Below are 16,188 nucleotides of genomic sequence, written 5' to 3'. Positions count from 1 at the left end.
CCCGGAAATTCCTGCCTGGTCACACTTCAATATTTTTAATTTTAGACAATTCCAATTTTTTACCATTTCGAGAAAAGATAGGTTTACCGATGCGTGTTGCCAGTTTCTAGTCCACTGTAATTACAAAGTCAGTGAAAAAGGCAGGCTGAAGTTTGGATCCCTGCATCTGCAGGGGCTATATTTACAGCCAGAATCTTTCCTCTATGAATTGGGCATTATCTTTCTTCCTCCCTTTTTATAATGTGGAAGACAGAACAGCAGAAAAACACTTCAGGCTAAATACATATATATATATACACGTATATGCTGATGCACTGACAGTAGATGGAAAAGAAAGTGATTAGTCTTTCTTATAAGCTGAGAAAACTTGAGTAGGAAGGAAATGAGGGGCAAAACCATGAAAGCCAGTGTAGGAGGGATGGCCTGGCTGAATTAATTTCTTTCCATTGCAAGGTAATGGGTCTTTTCAGTGGGAAAACATGTCATAATTTTAGGATAAATTATGATACTATCTCACATGGCTGTTATACACATCCTGCATAAATACGGTCTAGATTAAGTTACTGTAAGGTGAGTATAAACTGATTGAAAAACTGTTCAGACAGAAGGCACCACTGTGAGTGTGTTTAGATACATCAATCAGGTTGCTCCTATGTCAGGGACATCTGGTGCCAGTTTAATTATGCAGTATTACAACACCTAGGTGTTTTAGAGGATCAGAACCTGAACACGATAGGATATCTTGCTGAAACAAAAAAGAAAGTCTCCCTCTATAGCACATCAGCAAGTACTGCTTGTAGCACATGCAGAGCAAGTCCTGCCATCTGTTCAGAACCTGTTTGAAATCACTGGAGTACTCCTCAGTTCTGGGCACTGCACCCTGAGAAAGAAGTGAAACTAAGTTGGAGGGAGTCCAGAGGAGGTAGCTGAGAATAATCAGAGCCTTAAAATATTGTCTTTTAGCAGAACCTGAAGATTTAAGATCGTGCTGAAGAAAGAAAGTGGAAGGAAAACGGGATAAGAATCTTCCGTGAAGGGAACCTGAAAAGGCAGAGGGAGCAGTCTGCTCTCTGTCCAGTAAGCAGGGAAATATGCTAGGGGGACTAAGATTCAGGCTAGATGTTAGCAGAAAAGTATTTCAGTGCCTTTTGGATCTTACTAAGCAATTAGACAACCTTACTTAGCCTTGCTGTGGGTGGAGTAAAAGATGAGGTGACTTTTGGTGTTTATTCATATTTAAATAGCAGTAGTGCATAGAGTTCCCGTACCCATTTTGTGCAAGTGTGTGGTAAAGTGCAACCCCCGTCTCTGGTGATTTATATAATGTCAAAATCAACAGTATTTGTATTTAAAGAAATATCCTCTTGTTCTTCAGTTAGAAAACATGAGCAAGAATACTTCACTTTCTTTACACCATCTAGAGTCTTTCTGAATTTTTGTCATATTATATCTTCCCTTCATATTTAACAGCCAGAAGCTTTTCAATCTCTCTTCATTCAGCAGTTTTCCTGTGTTTTCAACATTATTGTTATTACCCTGAATCCTCTTTCTCCTATACTGAGAGAAGTGCACAGCCCACACACTAATAATCGCAATGAGATCACACCAGGAACGTGGACCAGAGCTTCACAGTGCTGCACTCTCTGACCTCCAACTCCAGCAATTTACATAAGTGCTTAACTTCAGTTATATGTATAGTTCTGTAGCCTGTACCATAGTTTAAATGAATCTGATCTGCTGTTCTTTGTGTTCTAACATTTGTTAGCTATTTTGATTGTTATTTGGCTCTGCATCTTTTTAATCATAAAAGAGTTTATTGTGGGAAATCAGCATCTCTTTGTATTGTGGAGGGCTGTGTCCTCCTTTGTCATTTCTTCCATAGGCATGTATTTGAATAGTATTAGGTTCAGATTAGACTAATTTAGTTCATTAACCATTCTATTTATTTAGTTAGTTAGTTTATGGCTCTTCTTCCATATATATATATATTTTTTTTTCCACAGTCTAATGGTGTTTTCTGTTTCTTTGGTGGGATTCCTTGCTGAACTACTTCCTTGGCAAAATTTAAGGCCTAGTTGTGGTGTCTCTGGCTGAGGATGAAATCAGGAGGGGAGCCAGTGTATGCATGCAGTTTTAGACAGGATCAGATCCACATGCTGTGTTGAAGCCATCACAAAAGCCTCAGGGCTGAGACCAACATGTGAGCACATGGGCTGGCAATGTTCTTCCACAAGGGAAAAGCCAGAGGTGGATGTAGAAATTATTTGTATATGAAAAAGGGTCTAAGTAGCTCTGGTATGGTTTGTTCTTGCAGAACTGAGAGGGTAACAGCATGAGAACTTACAGCACTGCAAACTCCTGCCTTAAATAACGGGAATGCTTTCACACTCGCCATAGTAACAGCAAAATTGCTAGTGGTAAAATTAACTTAGCCTCTGTATATTTTATATTCTGACCATTTTAGCACTTGGTATGCCTTTTCACTTTGCCTACGACCAGGATATATAATGAAATCAAAAAGGCTACAATCTATTAAAGTGGCCCTTGATAGTGGTTGTAGCACATACATGTGAATGGTGGTTTAAAATCAATGCTTGGAAATAGTTTAAGTTCAGAGCCTGTCTCCATCAGAGAAAAACTGAAAAAATGCTATTTAATCTGAAACACAGGACACCTTGAGAGAGAAATTTACTTCTAACTGTACATTTTACTACTGAGGATTTCGAAGAGTCACTAAAAGCTTTAACAGGGACCTACATGCAGACTTTTCTCCTAAGTGCTTGTTAGAGCAGCCTTGACTTAACTCTGCTAATAGGTCATTGTTCAGAACATGAACTTCAGTGGAAATCAAGTTACAGACCAAATGATGATATTAGGCTGCAGACAGCATGAGTTCCCTAATAAATATATTCATGCGATTGTTGTAGGTATGAATGTGTCACACATTTCAGTAATTTTGAAAGAACTGTGAGCAATCTAAGTGACTTCTATGGACACTTAAAAAGAAACCCTCCCTTTCCTGAGAAAGCATTCCAGCAAGTATTTTCTTTAAAAAACAACCCAACAGTTCCCTTTCCAAGTCACAAACACTGAAAGCACTAATAGCATGTCCTCAGGATAAATGCTTTAGTGGCAAGGAAAATACAATTGTTTTTTGCAAGTCAGGTTGTGTATTTCCATTGTTCTTCTAGAAACCAGAAAACTCAGTTACTGCTTAGCCAATTCACTGTGTTTTGTGAAGGTGATGAGGAACTAGAGGAAAGGAAGAAATTCTTCACTATGAGGGTGGTGAGGCTTTGGCACAGGTTGCCCAAAGAAGTTGTGGCTGCCCCATCCATGGCAGTGTGCAAGGCCAGGCTGGATGGGGCTTGGAGCAACCTGGTCTAGTGGAAGGTGTCCCTGCCCATGGCAGGGGGGTTAGAACTAGATGATCTTTAAGGTCCTTTCCAACCCAAACCACTCTGTGAGCCTATGAAATAATCCTGCTTGTTCTGCAGATGTCTGCAGGCAAGATCTCTGCCTAGAGCATCTCTTACCCTCCATTATTTCGGTAGCAGGGTAGTGCCAGCTCTCACACTGCCTCTCTAGCACTGGGCCTCTCTAGAAAACCTCAAGTCGATGCCTCTTGAAGCCTTGTAGAAACTCTTTCGGGTATCAGTGGGCTGCACAGGGTTTGGCAGCAGAGCAAATGGGTCCATCTGCCACCATCCTTGTGCATGGCCAGGCAGAGGAAAGGCAAACAGTGCCCTAGGGCAGGCAGTGCTCTGGGGCAGCTCCTCACTTGAACCAGTCTCTCAACACACCTGACCAAAGCAGAGGAGGCTTTTGGGGCCCCAGAGCGCTTATTCACAGCTTCACCTGGGTAAACATGTACAGCTTTTAGGACCTTTTTGTTTCCTTGTTTTTATTTTTTTTTCTATTTTGAGTAGAATTAGGGAGTTTAAGGGAGAGTCACACAAATTTCCAGGGGGTGAGGACTAATGAGAGAGGATTAAAAAAGGCAAATATTAATCGCATGGTAAGAGACACTTACATAACAGCCTGTTAATATTTGATAGTACAGGATAAACTGGTGACAATCTCTATAAATATTTGAAAATGTAAACATATGGGAGGAGTGGATTAAATTAGCATGAAAAAGAGTATGATTAATAGTAATAGGATGAAATTAAGAAAAAAAGTTTAAGATCAATATCAGGGGAAAATTAGGAAATTTTATTAACCATTAGATGTCAAATTGTGGTTTTGAATCAGCAGTGGTCTAGAAGATGGTTGCTGTTAAGTGTTCTGTTTTGATCTGTTGTGTTCAAGGCAATTAAGTGTCTTGTGAATCTTCTCTTATTATTTCCTTCCAAGTTTGCAACTGTGCCAAGCTGAGCAAGGGCATAGACTATGATTGCAAATGCTGAGGGAACTGACATGCTCAGTCACAAGTAGAAGAGGCACCTATGGAACATCTCTTCTAGTAAGATGTAGTTCTTGCACAGAAAAGATTTTCAAATATTTTGAGTCAATGAGGAATATTTTACTAGAAGTTATGCAGATCCTCCTACTTGATATATTTTAGCCAATTTAGTAAGTTTGGTGGGTTAGAAGTATTGATTTAATAAGAATCCCACTTTAAATTGGGAATACCACGTAACTTCATTTTAATAGAACCAAACATAAAGGTAATGTTTGGTTAACTGTTAATGTAGCTTATTACTCAACTAGGCTATTAAAATTATTTGGGGGTTCTGGTGTTTTTCCCACAAAATTTTTGTCATCGCTATCAGATAACTTTTCTTTTCTTTCTTTCTTTCTTTTTTTTTTTTTTGCTAGATCCTGAGTCATTTGTGCTAAGTTTTACATCTGTTGTTTACAGCACATTTATATGTCACTGAATTTGCTGTCTGGCTCATCATTGTATTTCCTCAGTGTAAACAGATCTTTTGTAATGGAATTGCAAAAGCGTAAGTAAGGAGAACATAGCACTAGACCAAACTGGCTGGTGTAAAATTTTCCAATGTGAATATCTGTGCATGGCTAATGACAATATACATAAATAGAGATAATTTTTCAGCTGTTATTTTTTAGCAGGCTGTGTCAATGGTTATGCTCTTTGGGTCTAAACTGCTCTCTAACTGACAAAGACAGAAGAAAACTTTCCGTGACCAATTTGTCTTAGTCCATCAGCAGCAGCCCTTCCCTTTCTGAAGGCTAGTTATCTGGGTATTTTTAGAGGTAGGATACACTATGTTGGACACTCAGACACCATAATGCCATATCTGTATTCCTCAGGAAACCAAACAGCAGCACAAGGGTGGTGAAGCAAATGCAGCTTTAAAAACATGTTCTCACCTTTATTTATTGCCATTTACAATCTTGACCAGCATGTGACCCAGGTCAGGGCTCCCACACTAAGCGTATTGCCTCACAGTGTGTAACAGGCAGAATATTTGAACACTGGTGCCTGGGTCTCTTAAAACTGCAGATGTAATTAGGTGATGCTGACATAGAGAACAGCATGTAAGGGTGAGGACATCTACTGAAATAGTCTCCAGACCTGGATGGGTGGAAATCTTAAGTGTCATGTAGGGTTAACACACTGCCTTGTCAGGAAAGCTGGAAATGTGGGAATATCACAGTGTATGGACCAGAGGGATGTGAGGTGGTTGCTGTTCATGGCCTTTTGCAGTTCATTGTTTCTGCCACAGCAACAGCGTACTGAAGCTGTGGAATGTACTTAGCAATGGAAGTGTATATGGAGTCAAATACAGAATAACTTATCCATAGGAAGTCAGAGGTCAGCTGTGTACTACAATGAGATTCCGTATGCCAGTGTGGTTAATCTGTTAGATGATTGCATTTAATACTTGATAATGTTTTCCTGATAAGCATTCATTTTGTAATCATGGGACAGCTGCTTACTCAAGGAATTAGTGCTGTAAGTTGTTTGAAGAAATGGGAGTCAAAATCTTTTAGCATCTAGTTGAGGTTTTGCCACTAACTGATAGACAGACTTTGCCTCCCCTGTGTCTCAGTTTAGACATCTGCTGAATTAGGCAAAAATGCTTAATTATCTAAGACAACTGCAGTGAGATTCAGTTTAATCACATACATAATGGAATGTAATATTTGAGTTTATGAGAAGTACAAATAAAAGCAGTGTTAAAGCCTTGATAATTACCATTTTCACTAGCTGCTTCAGTTTTCAAGGCGATGCTTTGCCACTGGTTTCATCCAAGCGAAGATTTTATTCCAAGTGCAGGGAATTTGGTGCATTTAACCCAATGGAATAGTTCCTTCAGCTTAACCCATGAAGTTTTACAATTACAGATAAGCATTTTGAAATGCTATGCCTGTTGCCTCACCTGGTTTGAGAGTAAGTAATCTCAGGGCACTGACAGTCATTTGTTATGACAGACTCTCTTTAATATTCTACTTCATTGGTTGACTTTTTCACTTTGTCTGTTGGTTTTGTTTTTTTTCAATACTGAGGTATATCAGTAAGCTCTTCTCCAAGTTTCTGTCCCTTGGTCAAGTCCCTTTGTCTTTCTTGCCTCAAACTACATACGAAGACTAGGGAGAGAAGATAAAGTTTTAGGAAAGGGTTGTGGGAATAGTAGAATTTCACAAGACCTGTTTTTTAAGAAAAGTCTTGACTTGATTCTGATTTATGAAAAAGGAAAGGGTGTAATGCTTTGTTACTGCATGAGGAATGAAAAACTGATTTTAGAGATAGCCAATCTAGCATATTAGTTTGTATGGTTTGGCCAGCTCAGGCTTTCAGTGTTTCATTTAGCTATTGGAGTTAAGGCAAAATTTGTCCATGAGCATTAGTTAGAGATTCTTTCATTCAGAATTTATGATGGATTTTTTTGCCTGCTGAAGGCTTCAGTACCTTCCCAGGTCAAGAAGAATTGCCACCAAGAATATTGATATTGATATAACTGAAAGTAAACAGGTATGTATTTTTCTTAATCTAAATAATTATATTGCTTTAAACATAATCTTCCATCTTACATAATACATTCCCTTTCAGACATGAACAATTTTACCTCTTTTTATTTGCCATGTTTTCTGAACTTCATGCAATCCATGGGAAAAAAAGTGACTCCTCCCATATTTCTCTGCATTCTAGGCACCAAAATAGATGAAAAGATGCTCTGAGGAAGTTATTTGTCTCCAGGGAGAGTCTAAGTCATAGAAAGAAAGTTAATTTAATATTTTCTTCTAGCCTTTACTTACCATTCCATATGCTGATGAACACATTATTGTGGCAGCATGGTGATTATTTAATGGAAATATTTTTATATCATCATTTTACTGTCGTGTTTGCAGCCAAAATATTATGGCATTGTATATTGCTGCCCAAGAATCTGCCCAGATATAAAAGCAGAACTCATAAGTGTTTTCACTAACTGCAAAATAACTGAAAAACCCATCGGAAGGGCCACAGATGACGAGTACTGAAATGCTTTGCTGTTGGTGGTTTTCTCACTTTCAGTAGTCTATGACCATGTTATTAAAACTGTAGAAGGCAAAGAAATACTTGACTTTTGAGTTGGTTTTGATTTGAATTGTAGAGACAATATTAATCTTTGGGAAAACCAATTGTGATTTTTTGAGGATCAACTTAAACCTTTCTTATTTTAAAAAAAGCACAGAGCATCGGATTTCTTTATCACTAAAAGAACATTTGAGAACCATCCATAACTTAAAGTGCAGTGAGAGATCATCAGCGGGATTGGATGGCCATCCAGTGGTTTATTCATCTGTCTTTCAAAGATGTACCCATGCACTTCAATTTGTTATGGCTTTGAGTCAGTAATTTCCCACCATAGGATAAACTAAGCAAACATGTAAGTTTTTGAAAGCAGTTACAGTATTTTCAGTTATTCATCTTTTAGTGAGAAACTCAAGGGGAAGTCTGTGTGGTTGAGACTTGGCCTCACTGCACACATTGCACACTTACTTATCTGCATACGCCATCAACAACTGTTTTCAAAAGAGTTGAAGTTCCTGTTTCCTGTCACCACTTCACTTTTTCAAGGCATAAGCCCCACACCATCTGTGCACATTTCATTCCAAGTCTCTAATTTCTATGTGTCAAGCTAAAAGGAAGCATCTTTTCATAGCAGTTCAGTAGTGCTCATTGATATTCAGTGGGATTTGTCCTGGAAGGCAGGAAAAAGCAGTGTCAGAAAAAGAGAAGTTTTAGGGTGTGAGAATAAGATCCAAAGTATCCATTGCCCATAGAGATATACTCAACTTTCCATCAAGAGCGAATATGGCAGTTTCCTGCATCTTGTTACTTTAAATTGGCAAGACCCAGCTTGTATTCATGGAATTGTTCACTTACTCTACAGTGAGAAGTGTTAGAAATTACTTCTTAATCATTGGTGTCAACAGCTGCATCATACCCAGTGTGCTAATATACAGTGCTTCATCTGTGGATGTGGATGTGCTGTGCGTCTGCTTTAAAGTGAAATCTTGTCCTGTTCTTCATTTTGTATATGAAGCTGTAAGTATCTCTTGCAATGTTACAGTTAGTTTATGTGCACATAAATAGCAGGGAAGAGAAGCTTGATATCTTAAGAAAGCAAGATTGTTCATTTGTAGCAGACTATGCCTTTATCAAATGTGAGAAGAGAAAAAAAGAGCAGAAAAGCTCAGAAGGTTGTCTTCAGGTAGAATCGCACCTAATTAGAAGATGTCTCAGGTTTTTCCATGAAGTGCTAGCAAACATCTTACCATACCTGTGTAATGATGCTATAAAATAATTGGAAACCTGAAGATGTGACAGTTCCTGATATTATTTAGATCAATTTATTAAAGTTGGTCTTGGATAAAATCATCCTTCAGTGAAAAAAATGGCAATGAAATACAAACTGTCAATGACAATTTCACTGTGACTTCTCCATAGAACTTTCTTCTATCCTTTGGGAAATAGAAGACTAAGATAAAATTAAAAAGTTGCTTGCAACTTTCAGGCAGGGTTCTTGTATATCTTTGCAATTGATTTCTTGCCTTAGAAACAAATGCCGTAATATGTGAAACTCAAAGCTGCGTGTGAATAATATTTGGCTGAATGAGATCCCAGGAGACCTTAGTCTCATTAGGGTCCGTGTTTAAAAGTGAGTAATCTGCAGTATTTGCAAAAAAAAAAAGTTGATTTAGCCAAACCACCTCATATAAAATGGATGGAATCTAATCTGGGCAAGTGTGTCCTGAAGGAGCCTAGCTGTGTAATGTCCCTGTTCAGCACCCTCCTCCCAGACCTCCGTCAGCAAAGGCCTAAGGAAAAGTACAAGAGCAAGCAAGACAGTACTTTATCTTGGATCTTGGAAGAGAAAGGCAACAGCAACAGGCTGGAATACTGAATTAAGAAAAATCAATTACTTGATTGTCTAGGTGGCCTTTGTGATGGAAGTTGCAGTATTGCACTCCTGGCTTCCTCCGAGTATCTGAGGGTGAGACAGGGCAGCAGGGGAAGGCAAACTGGAGGATTCAGAGGAAAAACAGTTCTGTCTTGTATTTCCAGCAGTAGCACTGACAGATCTGATATCTTGTTTTCGCAGTGCTTTCTGGCTCAGTGCTGAACAGTCATGGGAAAGTTACCAAAGCTGAGGCATAGTGGCATTCATGGAGTTGTCCATCTTGGACTCCTTAATGCAAGTGCAAAGTAACTGGAGGTGAAAGTCAACTTCTAAGCTGAGGTGTAGAATAGCTGTTTCTGCTACTTTCTGTGCTAATAGAAAGAATGAACTTTCTTCAAAGAAGGGTTGCAAAGAAGGTTACTTGCTGGTTTTCTGGACAACTAAACTGCTTAGGCTAGTCTCGCTTCTACAAATGCCAGTCAGACACACTTTAAGTGCCTTTAGAGAAGCTAACCATGCATTTCCCCAATGGTTCCAAAGTAAAATGAAAAAAAAAAGTGCCTAGCTACATGTAGAGGAAGGTAGTAAACTGGTCATGATTGACAACTCTCCCTCCGCAGATGACAGCTTCTCCTCATCTTGCACGAGAGGAGAGAAGACAGCAGAGGAAGGTTTAGAGCTGGCTGCTTTGCTGAGTCTCTGCAGCTCTCCATCTGCTTCCCATCCTCAGAGGAGCAGGCACTTCTGCACCCTCATTTTAGGAAGCATGGAACTCTCATCTGTTGCCAAGAGTGATAACTTCTAGCCTGTTGGTGCATTGGCTGTGATTTTTTCCAATTGCTGGCAATTTGCTTGAGTTGCCATTTTATCAGCATTTTTACCCACTCTGAGAGCTGTTCCTGCTGGGCTGTTCTTTCTACTGCATCCCCGTGGCTTTCTTTGCCTCTGCCTACGTTCTCCTATACACGGTTGCCCATAGCAACACCCATTTGAAAAGGCCCCTGGTGCTCCCTCTCCAGTCCTCCAGAGGGGAGCTCTGCCAGTGCCCGCAGCAGCACTGGAAGAGCTTAGCTCTCCAAGCCTCCCCTGGTGAGCAGGGACAGAAGGAAACATACCTTCAGAAAACAAGTTTCCAGGAACGAGAGGGAACATATCCAAAACTAAAAGCATTTGATGAATCGCTTACTAGGAGCTGGTCTGGTGGAAACACCACATCCTTAATGTTGCTTATCTTTCTTCAGAGTCGATGCTGCACCCTGTAGCCCCAAATCCCTTCCACATCAAACACCCAGAACCACCTCTGCTCTCCCACCTACCTGCTTTTTGTGGGGTGTGTAATTAGCTGGATCAGGGAACTCATCTGGTTAAAAATACTCTGACAAAAGAGTTGTTTTTAATCTCTCTTCTGAATCAATATGCGGCCACAGACAATTGCACTGGCATGACAAGAAAGCGAGCACCAGGGTTAAGTGGGTAAGAGCTGCTTCTGCTGCTGCTGCCACTGGGATAAATGGTTACCAAATTTCAGTGTACGTTTTTTTGTCAGTACAGTTGATAACTTCTGCTGTCAAATACATAACAAACAGCAAAAGGGGCTAAAAGTGAAAGGCATCGTGCAGCTGGGAGAGTGATTGATCAGCTACATGAAAAAGCAGAAGCTGTGCTTTAGCATTGTTTCTTCTCTTCATTCTCAGTAGCCTTTCAGAAACTACATCCTGGCACTCCTGCAGAAGTCAGTATATTGTTCACTCTCCATCGCTGGTCATGCCTGACAAGGTTGATTACAAGGGCACTTAAAGTATGAAATAAATGATACAAAAATCTCAAACACCGTATCACCATAGCTTGGAAGGGAGTTGCTTTCATCAGTAAGCTGTGAAACATTATATATTATCACCTCATTAAATAATATTTGTGTGTATTATTTGATATTTTCATAATCTGTGTAACCAATATGTCTTCACTAGTTGATGACATTTCAGGTTTAGATAAATTTGTACAGAAAGCGTTTCTAAAGGTAATGTCTTATTCCTCAGATGGAGTGGGAATTTTGAAGTAGCGGATGTTGGGTTTTTATAAGCAGCCAAAAAGTACTTACTAAAGCATTAAGCAGATACCAACCCAGTTTCCAAGCCAGGAGGTTTCCACTGTAACCACTAGCAGACACTTAAAAAGAAAAGTGGTTCAGACAAGGAGTTCCAGTGGTGGGCAGCAGTGGTGGCAGGTACCAAACAGTTTGAAACCGTGAGTGGAATTCTAGATGTTTCTCTAAGTCACTCAGTCCTTACGTCTGAAAGACAGAAGAGTTGTTGAAGAAGCCATGTTCTTCAAAACCTTTTAAGACACATATACCATAAATTTTAAACAGAAAGAGGACATTTTTAATAACTTGTGAAGCAATTTGTTGAAAAATTTTGCCTTATCAATCATAGAAACAAGTGAAGCTTATCATCTAGGACATGGAAGCGTTTTCTGATCCACAGCAGCATTTGCTAAGAAACATTTTGTTGGTGTTTGAAGATTTTTAACATAAAATTTTTTAAACACTTGTCACATATGTACTGACATTTCCCTGCATATTTTCTGAGAGCATGGAAGGGGTCTATGAGGACAGTTTATCCTGTCTGTAACCGATTTTCAAAGGTGTTATCATTTGAGACTTCTTCCTATAATCAAAGGCAGCTTTGCAAGGGTTGTGAACACGTGTTTACTGCTGAACTATTCTCATGAGTGATTATCTTAAGCAAGAGATTCAGACCTGAATGCAGCTATAAAGATTATAAAACAGTTCTTGTTTCTGACTGAAGAATTACTTAGCCCAAAGAAAGACAAGGATTAAAATGTTCCAGCTGAGAAGAAAAGACATTTGAAAGTGCCTCTTAGTTACTTTGGATGATCCAATAGATACAACAGTTGTGGGAAGCCTTTCAATCATGCATTGTTATATATATGAAATAAAACCCAGAGATCTTAAGGTTAGATTTCAGTCCTTTGATGCTTTTTACATAGTCAATTATTAGCTGATAGTTTAGTATTATTTAGTGATTTTATTCATTGGGATTATCCAATGTCTTAAGTAAAAATGAATACAGATTTTAACTGTTTCTATACATAATCAACTAACAACCACTTGTAGAGGATTTTTTTCATATCCTACTGCATTACCTCCCCATCTAAAGAATAGATAATAAATACATTACCAGACTGCATGCAAATTCTTACGGCAAACTGATTTGCTTCTGTAAATAAATACAGTCCCAACATGACCATCATTCAGAAAAGAGTAGAACACATAAATCTCTATCTGCTGTATCAAAATTGATGCAGTGCACTAGGATTTTAAAATCCAGAGACTCCACATCCTAAAATGGAGACCTATTGCAAAGTAAAAAGGCTAGGCACATCCTCCCCACACTACCTGGAACCAGTGTGTTTGGTGGGAATATTCAGTGCCTCCTTTCAATGTTATAGCTCTTTGAGTGTGATAACCATGTAAAAAACAGCATCTCCAAAACAGCCAAAGATGTAGCCTGCCACTTTGCCCAGTCCTTTTTGACAACACGAAGGGTCTGAGCTAATAGGATGGTGACACCCTGTTTTTTCTGAATCTTTAAGATGTCATAACTGCCATTAGGGAAAGTCTGAGAGGATTCCTGAGCAAAAGAAGGAACTTCCTGGATAAAAGACGACCATTTGGCACCCATGTGGGTTTGCCCTGTGACTCTGAAAGGTGTGCCAGTTTCAAACTGGTTGTGCTCCAGTTTGTTGTCTGTCAGACTACCGTCAAGTACAAGTAGGTAATTTCCCTCCTAACATCACAGAGGCTGATCAGGAATCCTGTTTGACATTTTTATTCCTGGGAATTGCATAAATTACATGATTTTAAAAGGAATATTGGCATTGCTTTTCTGAAATTTTCTGTGGCCTCTACTGCTCATGCAAAAACTGATGCCTAACTTCAACATCAGTACTTCACCTAACAATGTTCTGTTGGTTTGTTTTATAAATATATCTGGTGACACAGAACAGCAGAGGTGGATAATAGGAAACAGAATTTCAGAAATAATTAAAACTCACTGCCAAAGTGAAAAAATAGAGTTTCTGAGATACATGAGCAACAGCCAAGTGTTTTTCAAGACAAGTTTACTAATGACATGGAAGTGGAAATTAATATGATTTCCAGTCAGTTCATCTGCTCAGTTAGTGATGATCTAACCAAATGTGGTAAACTACATTTGGTTTAGTAGGCTGCACCCTAGTTTTGGGAAGAAGGTGAAGATATTGCTAGGCCTTGCTCACTTATCGATACTGCATGCATTATAGGGTAATGACATACAGATGTTCAAGCAGCTGGACCAGTTCCCAGCGGTACAATTCTTGAGGTAATTCTCCAAGCTAGGTGTCATGTTTTTTGACACGTATGCCTTCAGCAGAAATTCTGCTAAAACATCTTCAGCTTTAAACATTGTGCTGTCAGTTGTGAAGCTTTTAAGTCAACGTTGAAAAAATCCTAATACTCAAAACTACAATATGGGGTCAGAAGATACAAGGAAGAGAACATGAATCATCTGTAACATGCATATAAAACAGCTGCCAGTGCTAGCCAACACTTAATGTATTCAGATCTTCTGTCTGATGACACCTTGCCATCACTGTTGCATGGCAATTAACAGATCTTATGAAAAAGAAAATTCCTTTGGGGTGTCTTAATGTCTTTGGATTCATCCATCAGTGCACATTCACAGAGATGGATAGGATATAGCTTGCTGTTCGCTCATCAGGATCTTTCCCTGAAAAGACTATTATACAGTCCATTAATGACTATTCTGGAACGCGTATACTGTTCCAGAATAATCATTAAATATTCAAGTAAGAGTGGATTTTATGTTATATTTTGCACTGGATACTTAAAACACCTCTTCCTTATAGGCAGCACTGGATGCTTTTTTCCTAACCTCAACCAGAAAGATTTGTCATTTGAATATACTTAAAGCTTGTTATCCCAGTGCTTCTGTTAAAGAGGACTTTTAGTGGTGCATGTTGATGAGGCACAGGAACAGCCTGGTGAGGCACTGTGGAACAGGTTGCCAAAGAAGTTGTGAATGCTCTGTTTCCAGGAAGTGTTCAAGGCAAAGTTAGATGGGGCTTTGAACAGCCTGGTCTAGTGGAAGGTGTCTCTGCCCATGGCACAGGGGTTAGAACTAAATGATCTTAAGGTCCTTTCCAGCTCTAACCATTCTATGAGTCTGTAATTTTTAAAAAGATAAATCATAATACCATAAGCATGTCAAGGTTATCTAAAAACATATTTTAGCAAGCCCAGGCATGCATCTGGTAAAGAATGTAACTGTCATGTTTCTAAGTAAAACATTGCTCTTGGGACTGCAAGACAGCTGGTGGCAGGTGGGTTGTTTTTGTCAGTTTTGCTTTAAGCACTTCTAAGGAAACATTCATTGTAACATTTCTTAAAGCAAGGTTTTATTCAATGTCAAATTTTAAAATCACATCTTTAAAATACAAAATAATATATAGATACTGAGCAAAAAGTATTTTAGCCAATTTTCACTTTTTAGGAGGCCAGAGAGGAAGAGGTAGTGGGAGTTTTTGGTTACATCCAGCGTGCATGGTACAGATTTTCAGGTTATCCCAGAGATACTGGCAGGCAGCAACACTCAGCACACAGCAAAATACGGCAACTATTGATCAAGTAGGTCAACCTTAGTTTTCATTAAAGGATCCAGCACCCCAGGAGCTCTGATAGTCTCAGTGAAGTCGAGTGCATTGGAGTAATTACTAACCAGGTTCTGGTCTACAGTTCCTCTCTTTTATTTCACAAAATATTTTTGTACTGGACCAGCTAATTTGGTTGTTCATCATTGCAATGTTAGTACATATTCAAATCATACTATATTCCTAAAACAGCCTTGTGTGTTTGGTTTGGGGTTTTTTTTTTCCTCCTATTTTACACCTGTGGGAGTTTGGCAGTTATTCTGCCTATTCTGTTGAACAGGTTTAATTTTTCTCTGTTTACATCATTCTGCAACATATATATTGAGAATTTTTTGAAAACACAACAACATAAAAGTTTAATATTTTCCCGTTCATTTATAACAGTCCTTTGGAGAATGTCACTTATTTTTCTATCTGTTAAGAAAGTTGCTGTGACCTCAAGACCATTATTTTCTTCAGCTCCTGTCGTTCACAAGTCTTGTTTGCAGAAGAAGACAAGCCTGTAATGGAAGTCTGATAAATTCTCTCTCTACAACTACTTCACTCACAGGTCTTTTATTTTAAAAGAGATTCCTTCATGACATGGGCATTTGCACCCGTTTTTCAGCATGTGCATTGTATGCTGTATCAAAGCGCCATTTCCTTTTCATGTATGGCAAACTGGTTTGGACACAGCTTTCAAGAAGCCATTATAGAGAAAGACAGCATGGTGTCCTTTTAGTGCAGAAAGGTCTTGATAAATGACCTCAAAACTTTCAGGTTTATTATCACACAGTTAGCCATGGCACTGGTCGCTTACAGTCCTGAGAAATGCTATTATTTAATTATGTGCTTCTTTTCCAAAGTAAAAAGTGCTGATCAAGTGGGGAACAAGCACCGTAAATGGTGAAGTTAGAAGCACTTAAACCTGTTGTCAGTACAGGTGACATCTTCAGTACTTCTAGAAAGACCCAGGACTTTACTTTGTCATTTTGTCAAGGGGTTTAAAATGAACCAAGTATCTTGTCTTTGGAGTTACCCATTCCCCTGGCATTTCGTCTTCCCCTGGCAGAATGTATTATGAATTAAATAGGTGATGCTTCAGTTCCTGGGATAA

The sequence above is a fragment of the Nestor notabilis genome, unplaced genomic scaffold (genome assembly GCF_000696875.1).
Source record: "Nestor notabilis isolate BGI_N333 unplaced genomic scaffold, ASM69687v1 scaffold16153, whole genome shotgun sequence".
In the NCBI taxonomy this organism is placed as follows: Eukaryota; Metazoa; Chordata; class Aves; order Psittaciformes; family Psittacidae; genus Nestor; species Nestor notabilis.
Note: the sequence above shows the minus strand (reverse complement) of the source record.